The sequence below is a fragment of the Poecilia reticulata genome, linkage group LG3 (genome assembly GCF_000633615.1).
Source record: "Poecilia reticulata strain Guanapo linkage group LG3, Guppy_female_1.0+MT, whole genome shotgun sequence".
NCBI classification, from domain to species: domain Eukaryota; kingdom Metazoa; phylum Chordata; class Actinopteri; order Cyprinodontiformes; family Poeciliidae; genus Poecilia; species Poecilia reticulata.
Window position 1 is genome coordinate 9,043,777 of NC_024333.1, and position 13,752 is coordinate 9,057,528.

Genomic DNA, 13,752 nt, shown 5'->3' on the forward strand with positions numbered 1-13,752 from the left:
CTTGCATGACGCCAACATGTTATAAGATTGGTGTTTAGATTAGGTAAGCGTATGCAGCGTTATCGCAACACCTCTTTTTTTCTTTTTCTTTTAGACATGTATGGACTTTTTTTCAGCTTCAGACATGAGTGGGTATTTTCATATGTGACTAACTCGCAGTTCAGATGGGTTTTAGTTAAAAAGACCAGTTAAACTGCACCCGCTTTACAATAAGTGGGTGCAGTTACAGACGAGAGAAATCCTCTCCTTGTCCACAGTGCTGTTGTTTCCTGGCAGATTTAGTTCTGTGTTCATTGTATTTTGTTGGTATAGTTTTACTTATCTTGATAATGCTTGCTTGAATTCACTTTTTTTTATACCAAAACTGAGTTCTTCAGAAGACTAAGACCTCCATCTGAAGAAAAGATAACGAGTTTCAGATATAGTGTGAATGATTTCTGCCAATAAAAAACACATTTCAGTTAAGTGATTTAAAAAATAATGTCACTTTTGGTCACTAAAATTGAATCCCTGATAGTTTGAAAAACACAAAAAATTCTCACTTTCGGTCAGAATTATTTTCACTTTAACCACTTCGTGTCACGTGTTCAGGACATTTTAAGTAAAGTCAATAACTGTACCAATTCTTTATAAAAAAATAAAAAATTATAGGGCTATGTCAGACCATTTCAGAAGGCGTGTTTATCTCCCTAGATCTAGGCAGGATTCATATTTCAAATTGCACAAAAAAACTGAAATAATATCTGTCATATGGACAACATCGCTTCATTCTTTAGGTGTAATGTAAACCCCCTTATGTGGTTTGCAGGTTGTTTATTTTAAAAACCTGGCAAAGTGTCAAGGTTGTCTAGGTTTTCTGGACTTTCCAGGGAAGCAGAATTAAAAAGCACGAAAAGCATGACAGAGCAAAGAGCGCGGTAGTGGAGGGGCTGTGGGAGGAAGAGGGAGGGGAGGTCCTAAGGTAAAAGTAAAGGCCGACAGCAGCACTGCAGGGCCTGCGCTGACAACATCTTCTGCTATCTTCAGAACATCAGCAGACGTGATAATGTTCCCTTCGGGGCTCAGGCTGGTACCTGCAACATCGCCACACTGACAAGCCGTCACATTTTTCTCACCTCAGTCCCAGCTCGACTGACAGGGAGAAGAAAAAAGAAAACAAACTCCCCATTAATTCACTTTGACAGCACAAAGCCGAACTCAGATCCAGCAGTTTCTCCCTTGCTGCTGCTGTTCAACAGCCATACACAATTGAAAAAAAAAAAATATATATATCTGGTTACTGCTGCAGAAAAACAAGAGAGTTTTGTTGTCTCTTAACAAAACGATGTAGGAGGGGAAAATCAGCTCTTTCACTTCAAACACGTCGCCTCGGCAAACTGTCCTCGAAACGCCGCTTTTGTGATACAGGGACGAGACCTCTCGGTTCCACCCTTTTACTTTTTGTTTTTAACACCTTGCACCAGAGACAAAAAGGCGCGGGATGAGAAACGGCTCTGCGCTTCAGACTGGTAAAAGATGAGGTTGGACAATGAGGCTTTGTGGCCTCAGCCAGCCGCCAAAGTTCAATAAAGCGCTTTGATATGAGGAATAATGTCTGCGTGTGTAAAAAAGAGAAAGAAAAGAAGAAAGGAAAAAAGATGAAAGAGCCACGTTTAATGTCTCCAATAGTTTGGGGTTTTCTAATGATAGCCTGCACGTTTTATGTCAAGGGGCTGTTTAATCATGTCGCCAAATAAAGTCGCAGGGATCAAGCATGTGGTCTTTTTTACAGCAAAGAAAGAAGTTGTCCTCACTTGCCAATTGTCTTTTCACTGTGCGACTGGATTTTGAAGCGCTTTTCATGCAAATGTGGATGGATTTCCCCATCAACGTCTGGAAATATGCAAAACGTGAAATCTTCCACTTCTTATGTGTGACAGATCTGTTTTAAAGCTAATACCGCAGTACTTTGAATCCATTCTGGTTGATCAACAATTGTCTGTGTCAAGCAAAGGGAACAAAAATTGTTTAATAAAATGCCAAAATGGAAAAAAATCAGAAATGCTTTGAGATGTTTAGAGAGCTATTGTCGCCTGCCAATCTGTGAAGAATTGCAAGACTATCTCCAAAATATGAGGTCCAGTCTCCTACAGAGACAAAGCTTGCTCACAACTCTCAAACATTTCAACCTGGGTTCTGATTCTGCCGATATAATCTTTCTCTTTGCCAAAGTTGTCGTGAAAGAAAATCTTTGGTTTTGAGCTCCAATTGGTGTTCTCTCTTCTGACCACAGATGACCTGCGAAACTGTAAAAAACAAAACAAGTGAAAAAGAAAAAACAGCTTCATCTTAGACGCTACAGACCTCAGTTGGCATGTCAAAAGTCAAAGTTAATGACCGCACTGTTCAAAGATTTGCCAAGAAAAAGCCTCTTTTATGTAATATGGCAGCACAACTTAGGTTTATATCATTTGTGGAGAAAGCATCTATGCAGAAACGAACACCTGAAAAGAATAATATTTTAAAGCAGAGCGGACCACAATCAGCCCACAATGATGTGAAAAACTGATAAACTCAGATAAAAGTTTAGAAGTTGTTGCTGAGGTTTACCCATGACTGCATACACAGTCAAAGGCTCTATTTGATTAAACTGTGTGTATTTGTTGCATATAAGGAACCTATGAAACGTGCTTAAAGTTTTAAGCAGGAAAAGCAACAGAAAAAAATGTTGATATACTGTTTTCCTTTTTTCCCTTAACAGAGACCTATTTTGCAAAAATCACTTTTTGTCTGTTTTCGTCTTTCCATTTGGGTCTCATTTGGGTTTCCAGAAACAAACTAAGCGCTAAAAAAAAAAAAAACACAGCAACAGAGGCGTGTTCTGCCAATAAGTTAATGTTTTTGTGGTGTCTGGAAAACAAGTCAACAACGAGTGTTTTGTTGTTGACTCACCATTCAGAAACTGCTGCCACCGAGTCGAATATGTACGGTCAAATATATAGGCGAACTGTCCGTCCATTTTCACACGTGTAAAGTGCGAGCGTAAATGTCGCATTTGGGGGCGTGGCCAGCAGCGGCTCGTTTGGATTTAAAGTGACAAGACGCACTAAAACCCATCCATCCATTTTCTTTACACCTTTGTCCCTCAGTGGGGTCTGGAGGGTTGCTGGTGCCTCTCCAGCTAACGTGGCGGGTTACACCCTGGACAGGTCACACTCACACCTAGGGACAATTTGGAGACACCAATTAACCTGACAGTCATGTTTTTGGACAGTGGGAGGAAACCAGAGTACCCGGAGGAACATGCAAACTCCATGCAGAAAGACCCGGACCAGGAATTGAACCCAGAACCTTCTTGCTGAAGGGCAACAGCTCTATCAACTGTACCACTGTGCAGCCACACACTAAAACATTATTATGAAAGGAGCTTAAAATGGGCAGAACTGAGCAGACTGATATTATCTGGGAATGATTTTGTGCAAAAGAAAATGCATTGCACATATTTTGTGCAACCCACGGACCTATCCTAACTTGTTCAAGGAAGCATAATAGGTCTCCTTGCAGTCAAGCATCTTGTGGGGAAAATGAATTTATCACCATGGAAAAAGTGTCTCTTCCAGTCTAATTGCCATGTGATAAACCTCTAGACAGAAATGACTGAGACGCAGCAAAAACAAGCTAATTGCTGTTGAGTCATTCACACCGCACTATAACACTTGACATTTTCCCCTTTTTTCTCTTGCCAGACAAATATGAAGGCTGTGGCTTAATCTGGGATTTTTTTTGTGTGAAAACAGTTCAAATAAAAGAAAAAGAAAACAATTCCTGGAGAATGGGAAACAGTTTGGCATTGTCTGACCATGTAGTTTACACAAACTAGAAAACATGACAGCGAAGGAGAAAATGCAGGTACTTTCAAATATTTTAGCACTGTATGTGTTGCATCTAGACTTGCAAAGATAGGAGTACCCCCTCAAGTTTTTCATTTATTTTATTTTGTTTGACTGGTCAACAAAAAATAAGCATTTCACACAATTATGAAGTGAAAGGAACATGCTTCTGCTTCTTGTTAACAATCTCGCCCTTCAGTAGTTTGGCTCCTGGATGTCCAGTGTTTGTCTCTGGCTCCTGTCAGTCTGCTTCCATGCCCTGCCTTATCCGTATTTGCTCTTCTTAAGTCGTTTATTTTAATTATCTTCTTCATTTTTCACCACAGTGTTCGTCTGCATTTGGGTTCTTATTGCATGACAGAACCGTCTATCAGCTTCACTCATTCACAGACTGAAAGTTTTGCCCATTCTGCTTTGCTAAATAGCTCAAGCTCAGTCAGACTGAATGGACAGCATGAACACTTTTGAATCTGCTTTGACTAGGCCATACTCAGATTTAAACAACTCCAGGGTAGTTCTGGCTGTATAGTTTGGGTCATTTTCCTGCTGGAAGGTAAACCTCCACCCAAGTCTCAGATTTTTTCCCGCCTCTGATACTTTTTCTTGCAGTACTAACCTGTGAGTAGCTGCATCTGTCGGTTCTTGCTGAAGACAAACATTCCCACAGGATGATGCCGCCACCACCTTCTAAGAACTTCAAGGAGCTTTCGTTCATCAACAGCTTTCTTCTGGTCACACTTCCATAACATCCAGATTTGAGGAGCGCAATACTGAAACATGTCCTGGTTTCAAATTCTCCCACCTGAGCTGTGGATCTGTGCAGCTCCTCCAGAGTCACCAAGAGCTTTTTGACTGCATATCCCTGTGGAGAAAAAAAAGGCACAAATACTTTGCAAGGCCTTCATATGCAGCTGATGAAATGTTTAGTCTAGTTTATCCATCGTTCTCACAGAGGATCAGGACTGATTCAGAGGTTAAACAAAAGCTTAGCGTTCACATGTTCTGTTTGTTCTCCCGGGATATTTTTAAATAGGTGTAGCTAGTTTTTGTAAACCACTGAAATGTATACAACATACAGCGGTTAAATAGCGGTTCAGCAGTGGTCCGTGTAAATATCAAGCCTGGTTATGCTGGCGCAGAGCCCTGCCACCCAGACAATAGCTGCAGCTCTTTTTTTCCCAGAAACACAGAGAATGTTTGAGTTTTTCTTTTCTTTTCTTTTTCACAGAAATCTAAATGCCATTTATTTGACAAAGGACAATTCTACTCCTCAGACCACACAGTCAAGTTTCAAGCCGGCAGCCCCTCCCGTGTTCAATTTGTTATTGTTTACAGATAAAAGGCTTCCTTTTCTCAAACTCCGATTTACCCAGAAAATACCACCGCGAGCAATCACAACCTAACCGACGCATGACTTGACTTTTCTCCTCTCAGAGGCTCAAATGTTTTCCATATTGTGGGACTCCAAATGGATGCAGGAAATGCTGTCACTCCGCTCCGCTTTCCAAACTTCCAGAATGAGGTTTTGGCTCTGGTGGATGCCAGTGCGGTCGATCCCAGAGCGGTACTGACCCTGCTCGGGTTTCCTCTTGCTGGGGGATAGTTCAGGAGTGTCCGCCCCGTCTTGGTTCTCCAGCCTCAGATGTAAGCTCAGTTTGTCGTCCTGTCAGCTCGTTTCAGAGAAAAGTGACATGCATAAAGTGATGTTTTTGTTTTCTGGGTGGCCACTGCAGGATCCTCTCAACGCTGCTTTGTCTTTCCTTCAGAGGAACAGTTGCTCTTAGTGTCACAGTCCTCTTAAGAACAACATTGAGAGTCGAGCTGCGACTGAAGCAGAGATCAGAACCACAGGTGCTGCTGAAGCAGCTCAAAAGAATTCCTCATCCAATCAACTACGGCAAGTCGGTGGGATCCTGCAGGTAGCAGCAATGTAGCCACACTGCCACCACCATGTTCAGCTGCTGATATGATGGCCTTTTTCTGAAGTACTGTGTCAGATTTATGCCTGATGCGGCTAAGCTTACATGTTTTAAAAACCCATTCTTTTGTCTTGGCAGTCCACAGAATATTTTCTGTGTTTTTGTTTGTTCTTTTACCTCGGCACTGTCATTGTCCCTTTTAAAATAATAAAATAATAAAATTGACTCTTTCTTATTGTTGATTCATGAATATTGCCCGTAGCTGAGGCAAGTGAGGCCTACAGTGCTTTAGATGTTGTTTTGGATTGCTAAATACCGAGCGCTGATCTGGGTCCGCAGCCTTAAATTACTGGTGCAGCATTTTAAACTGACAGGAATCATCTGAAGGAATGAGCCACCGGCTATGCACTACTAAACTTCACAACTTTTTGACTTGGCAGGTTAATTTAGAAAGCGTCATGTAGAAAGCGTCGCAAGTGTCTCAAACAACTGCTTGAAAGAAAAAAAAAAGGTTTTAAAGGAGACATAAGTTTACTGAACTACATGGAAAATGGAAACGGTTCTAAAGAAAAGCTAGTTGAGTCTGTTCCCATCGCGTTGTATGCCATGTTCGCCCTGGCAGACAGAATGGGAGGCACCCTTTTCATATTGAAACAATACTTTTCAATGCATATATATTTTTATTTATTTATTTTTTTACACATTTTACTTTGATCCCCCTACATGAAATTAAGTGAAAAGATCTGCTTTTTTCAAACAAGTGATGAGCGAATAGATCGAAGCTGTACAAAATTTTATTTCATTATCAGAAAAGCAACCAAGAGGCTCATTTTAACTTTACAGAAAGCAGCAGGACAATGACGCAAAACATGCTGCCAGATTAGAATTAGTCTCTCAAAGCCGAGACCTGAATCCAGTGAAAATGTGCGTCTGTATCATCTTGTATCAATTTTTGGTCTGACTAAATGCCAACGGTAGTCATTGAACTTTGTGGTTATAAAATGATGTGAAAGGTTATGAGTGCGGTATCTGAAGCTTTCCACGGACCTGTTTTTACAATTGAACAAACTCATAAATTATGCTCCACGTCAGCAAAATGCCTAAGCTCCTGCTTTTATAGAGGAAGTCACACTTGTTGGTGATGAGTTAATCGAGTGCATTTACACATGCACATTCTGTCAGTCCTGATCCTTGTAAACCTGCTTTGAAATCATATTTTATGCAGCAAACAAATTCATAATCTCTCATCTAACCAAATGACATTTTCTATTTAAACAAAACCATTTATTAACATTGAGTCAGTACTTAATAGTCCTCAGCTTCAGACGCGGCAGCAGCGCGGCTCAAAGCTCTCTTTTCTAGGGGCAGTAATTAGCAACAACTGCTTGATGTGCAGTAGATACCATCTCTCATTTTTGTGGTTGGACGTTTTATATATATATATATATATTTTTTTTCGAGACTGGCAGTGTGTTGGAGCCGGACTGGACTAACGTGCCTTAAGGCGGATCTGCATAATTGCCAGAAATGTTTGTAAATGTTTCACAAGTTATTAAAAAGTTCAGTGATGGACAATTTAAGACCTGACAGGTAATTATTGAAGCCAAGCTTCGCGCGAGAGCCTGATTTCTCTCATAAATCACACGCCGGCTAGCTCTTGTGTTTGCCATGCGCAGTTTATCCTCTTCTCTCAGTTCAGATCGGTTCTTATGAAAACTGCGAGGTGAATTAGAAGAAAAGAAAACTCTTTGGGTGATCTAAAGGGTTTAATGGGAGCTGAAGAGTCTCTTGGCTGCTTTTCAAAAAGGCAAGCAGCTTCAGGCTGTGCTGGTTGTGGCTCACAGCCACTGAAAAGGAAGGCTGTCTCCGTCCCCCCTCCCCTCCTGCGCCTCTGTCTCCATATAATTACACTACGGCTGACAGACATGGTGCTTAAAGTAACAAAACAAAGACAGGCTGGAAAATAAACAGCACCTCAGTCATTTGCTGAAAGGGCGAGCCTGAGATGTGTACAGTGCTGAGTTTCCTCCTAACAGCTTAATGCAGACAGAAAATGGTCTCCAGCGAAACCCAAGCCGGCTCCTTGGAAGCCATAACGATGGTGTTTTGTCATGATATTGCACGTTTCCATGAATTAATGAGGTCACAGGAGGCGACAACCCTGCTAAAATTGCTACTCAGTTTCGCGAGTCGCAAACAAGCGATGTTTACACGGGTTTGTAATTAGTTAACCCTAATTTCATGCATTAAATGTTAGATATATCACAAACAACCCCCTCCCCCCCGATAAACATCAGGGTCGGCTTACAAATGATGAAGTGAGTGAAGCATGACTTTTTTTTTAAGAAAGAAAAACACAGAAACATCTCCATTTATCACTCATCAGGTAAAATTACAAACTCCAGGATCCACTTAGCTCTTTCATAACAACAGAATAGGATCTACAAAAATCAGAAGCGTACTTTACAAAACCGGACTCAGTTCCATTCAAATTCAAAAAACCCCTTTGTTAATCCCTCAATGGGAAATTAAATGTGGTTGTAACTCATCCAATTTTCTTCAAAGAGTTGTTGTGAACGTTGATGGCTGTGGGCAGGGATGGTATCCCTCTAGCAGTCTGTGTTACGGCGGTTTTTGAACAAGCCTCTGACTGAAGAAACTGTTGTTGTAAACAAAGCCTCATGAAGAGGATGTTTTGGGAAGCAGGGAAAATGACTGGGAGCTTTTATCTTTTGAGGACTTTACTGCATGTTAGTTGGGTGTTTTTTCCAGAATGGTGATGATTCTAATATAAGAGTCTTTAGCTCCAGTAGGGGAGTTTTGGTGACTTCAACATCGAAATAACGAAGCTCACGAATTCCTGGTTCTTCTCCATTCCAACTCTTATAGCACGGCCTTCATGAGGTCCTCATGGCTATGTGTTATTTACAGAAAAATTAAAAACACAAATGTAAAATCCCTAAAAAAAAAACAAAAATAGGACTGAAAATGAAATATCTACCACATTATTTTGATTATGACACAGAATTCAGAATAAATTCCGGCTTGTTTTGTTCAACTCGTCAAAACATACCCAGCAGATATTAGCGGGTTAGCTAGTCAAGCTATCTGCTCAGGTTCCCAGCTAACAGAGATGCTGCTTGTATACTCACAACTGTTGCAGCGTTACATGAATAAGAGTGACGGGCGGCGCTTCTTCAGAGTTTATTTCAACATTTTTCTTCCTTGTAAGCTAGTAAAAAAGTCTATGAGCCTTTTTTCAGCTGATCTGCAGTGCACAGCAGTATGGGATATGTTACTCTGCACTTCAGCTGGAGCTCAAAAGTTAGTGTAAGCTCAGTTTTATAAAACAAACTTTTTAAACTTATACGGAATGGAGTGTCGACGCTAAAGACAGATGCCCCTTTTCATGTTATTACAAGGTTAAGGCCTGTCCACCGTATATCACAGTTTCTGTTAAATTTATAGACAAATAACATTGATTACATCATTTATTAGTGCTATGTTTTGACATGGAAACACAGGTAAAAAGATGACATTGTGCTCCAAGGTACTGGGTGGTGAATGAAATGTCGCCTAGCTCTATATAAACATATATAGATGAGTGTTTGCTTGATGGACAGATGTTAATCCCCTGGTTTGAAAGCTGTGAGAAACTCTTCAGGACTTGTCTGTCATGGCCGCCTGGTTGTGAAGATGACAATAATAAATACTGACGTGAAATCAGCCACAGAGCAGTGAGTAGATGCTCGAGCTGGCTGTGGTTTCACACACTAGAGATCTCACTAACAGCTGAGGTATTGATCCCTGTCTGCTCTGAGAAGCAAAGTGACAAAACACTGTCAAGACGAAGATGATGATGATGAGGAGGAAGAACAACAGTGAGGAGTGTTTATTTCTGACATTTGTGCTGCATTATCAGTACTGCCTAGAGGTTTGGCACTAATTGGCTTCCGTAGATATTTAATGAGGAGGTTTGTATGTAAAGTAGCAGAGGTTCTCAATACCCAGTTGCTGCTCAGGGCGCGACAGTCTAGGGGGCATCAAAAGAGTGAAAGAAATGGTAATAAATACAAAGTTATCTTAAATTGCTCACTTAATGACTCTGCAATGTTGTTTCTTTTCATGTTCAGTCAGTACTGTAAGAAAATGTTGCTGTGTACCACTTGTGCCTGATGGTGCAGTCTAGTTAAACATCATATTGAGTTGTGCCCTGGTCCTCGTGGCGGTGGTCGCAGGTTCGATTCCCAGCCTGGTGACATTTGCCACATGTCTTCCCTCTCTCTCATTACCCTCTTTCCTGTCCAACTTTCAAATAAAGGCCACCAGAGCCAAAAAAAAACATAATTTTTCCTGTTTTTAAGGAGTCTGGACTGGATTTGTCAATCTGTAATTCAAAATCTGAACTTCCCTGCTCAAATTCATATTACTGAAAACCCAGTTTAAGATAAAAAAAAAACATTATTTTAGATCCAGACAAGTTTGAAAATTGTTAGCCTCTCTAGATCAATTAATATAAGATCAATAAAAGTTTTACATCTTTGTGTTTCTATTCAGTTAGTTGTTTTGCAGATTAGGCTTCTTGCAGAAGAAAAGTCTCACCCAGACTCACCCATTACGCCTTTTATGCAAGAACTGCCACATGGCAAAAAGAAAGTACACCCTCTTCCAGCTTGTGTACAATAACACAAAACAGACTCCACATGATCATTGATCAAAGATGAAACCAAATGGGAAAGATTTGTTTTAAAAAAGTAAATCTTTGTGAATAAGACTTTTAGTGCAGCTGAACATTTCTTTTTTCACCAAACTTTAGCTAAAGCTTTAGTTGTTGAACTGATGACCTCATAACAAAACGTTAGCATGCAGAGGAGATAACACCTTCATGACGCTAATCATCACACCTCCACCTCCATGCTGTGAGATGTTTGTGCTGAAATGCCATGTTTGTTTTTTTATCAACCATTGCATTGTGCGTATGACCAAGCATCTTCAGGCTTTCTGTTCAAATGACATTGTTCCTGCTGTCTTATGGCTCATTCAGGTAAAATGTGGGATACCTCAGATGTGCTGATATATTCTGTTTTGGAGAGGAGAAGTTTTTATCTGGAGACTCTTGAAACGAGTCACTTTTGTTCCATCCTTTCCTAACTGTATTTCCATGAGTTTGTGATAGAAATGTCCAAGCTACTATACAACAATCTGGCATTATTGGCCAATCATTGCAAATGGAGATGTGTTGCATGACCAGTGTTACACCAAGACCAGCTTGAGTAGAAAGGACAACAGAGAGAAACGTAGTCATCAGGTAATCCACAGCAAAAACATCTTATAATTGCTGTACTTCTTTTACTTTTTTATTTTTCTAATCTTTGGTGTGGCTGTGGCGGTTCGGCAGGTGCCTGTGGATGGTACTCATGTTAGTTGCAAGGCCATGTCTAAATTTGTGCTCTCTGTGACTCTCCTGCCGCCTATAGTTTCTACTGGGTGCACGTGTTGCCATAGAAACTATTTAAATGCAGCTGGGGTGTCCTCAAAGCTCACTTCTCCTAGTAAAGTCAAACTAATTATAGCAGCTAAATGTTTCCAGACCGTTTCACGACGAACGAGAAATTTTAAGATCTCGTGGGACGAGGCCTCATCACAACCCTAACCACCATGTTGATATGTGTTTTGATGTATTGTAATGAATCAAGTTGCATTGTATGTCTTATTTTATATGTGTATAGCATATTGTATCATGTTGTGTTGTATTGGGATCTATCATGTTGTAAAGTAAAATTTTACATGACAGAAAAATACCAGAAATCACCTGCTGGTTGACCAGCAATTTAGGTTATTTTTGTTCCAGTAAGACAATATTTCCATCTTGTAATCAAGACATCCATCTAGTGTTTTAGTCAAAAGCATATACTCACTTTTCTAAAATAACGGACCACGTTTTTTTTCTTTTTTCCAAATCATCATTTGGCCAAAATTAACCTATACCGTTATTTTAGGAAGGTGACGCTGTGCCGTTCTCCTCCTTTGAACTGAAGGTATCTAGACTCCAAATAGAGTCTAGACCCTTTTCACAGTGACGTCAGACAATGGCCGCCATAACTCGAAACGGTGTATCTTTCTTTACTTCCGGTGTGATTTTGCCTCAGAAAACCTGACTGAAAAATTCACGAATGCACATTATCTTAAGGATATAATAAAAGGTAAGGTTAATAATAACAGCATTAAAGTGTTAGATAACCATCATTACTCATCGTCAATCCACCATTCTCTAACTGTGTATAAAATAAACAGCCTAGTAAACCAGCAAGCAGCAGCTTTAGCCACAGTTCGGAAAATATATACACCGCTGTCTGTCAGTGTTGTAACGTTAAAAGGTTCACTTTCCGTATTAACTGTAATAAAACAGTATGTTAGCCTTCATCAGTCATTGTCAATTTACCATTCTCCAATTGTATTTAAAGAAACCAGCCTCCGATCGGAGAGTAAACTAGCTAGCAGCAGCTTTAGCCACAGTTAAGAAAAATATACACCGCTCTGTCAGTGCGGTAACATTTAAAGATTCACTTTATCAACTTTAATAAAACAGCATTTAAGTGTTAGCCGTTATTAGTCATTGTCAATTTGTCTATGGCTGACTTTGCGATGACCCGGATGGACTTACGACTTGCCGACGTCCCACAGCTGTTGACTCCGGGCTGCCTGTGCGCCTGAAAGGTTGCAAACAGGATGGTCCGGTGATGCGTGGTGATTTCCACGGGTAATGGAGGAAAAACAGGGAAATTAGACAGAAAATAACATGCATTGCTTGAAAACGAGACTCCTCTTAAAACGTTTCGATGCACAAATTATAATTTAACACCGAAAATAAGGGGAAAGCCCGGCATCACACGCTCTTTAATTTGCAGGCCGTTGTGGTGGCCTCAGCCCACAGAATAGAAACCGCTCCACATGAAGGTGAAAATTAGCGCCAGAAAAACACAAGCTAATCATTATTGATTAAAACAGCCGTTTCAGAGCAATAACTCACCTTATTTGTGACTAAAAAAACACACAAAATGGTTTTCCATTAATTCGAAAAGTCTCGTACGCTCATTAAGATAATTACAATGCCATGAGCTGTGTAGGGATAATTATACAGTGAAGGGGTGGAGTTCAAGAGCCAGTGGCAGGATTAAGCAGTTTCCCTTCAGGTCACTGTGAGGTCGGCAGCCACCGCAGCGCCCAGGACAAGAGCCAGAGAGCCTTCTCCACCGCTCGGAGCCTGGGATCCATTTCTTCTCCTCCGTGACCGTAAATCCGAATAAAACAAAAAAAAACCAAAAAAACAATTAGAATCGGAAAATGGACCCAGGTGAAAAGAAAACAGGGTGGCATGGAAACGTGGTAAGCTCTAGACGAGTCTTGCCAGCGGCCGCTCTCCCACCACAGGCCCCTCCTCTGAATCCTTTTACTCTATCCAAACCACAAATCCCACACTTTTCCTGGAAGAGCAAAGAGGAGACTGGATTGAAATATACATTGGAATTTTCTTCAGTGAGTGGGGGTACGGGAATGCCCCAGAAACTTTCGAAAAGATTAAATCTAGCTATGCAAATAAGAGTTTAAATCAAAAGTCGATGCTTATTCGTTGAATTAGCCTCTGTTCCTCTTGCGCCGGCAGCTCTATTTTTAAGCTCTGAATGTAAGTATATGGTGGCCCCTGGAAAGATTTTTTGAACACTGAAATGCTTAATTAGTTTTCCTCAGGAGTGCTGCAAGTTTGTAATCAAACTCTCGTAGCTTTTTAGGCTGAGGCTAATTACAGGTTGGAGCAGGGAGCCCGCAGAGATCCAGGGTCAAAACAAAAAAAATGTCTGACTGCTTGAACCCAGGGAGGCTTACAGCTCCTTTTCTCCTCTGACTCGTGTCCTGAGTTTCGCTTTGAGAGCCTTTTCCTGCTTACATTACCTTTTTAATCTCGT

At 40.7% G+C, this 13,752-nt stretch overlaps 1 long non-coding RNA gene across 1 annotated transcript; it reads right to left on the reverse strand.

Annotated features, from left to right (window-relative positions):
• Window positions 1–4,066: 4,066 nt before the first annotated feature.
• On the reverse strand, window positions 4,067–13,099 carry LOC103462101 (uncharacterized). Its single transcript, XR_533270.2, has 3 exons — window positions 12,819–13,099; window positions 12,453–12,498; window positions 4,067–4,731 (listed from the first exon to the last, which is right to left on the reverse strand). It is a non-coding gene; the product is annotated as an uncharacterized LOC103462101 (long non-coding RNA).
• Between the last annotated feature and the right edge of the window lie 653 nt (window positions 13,100–13,752).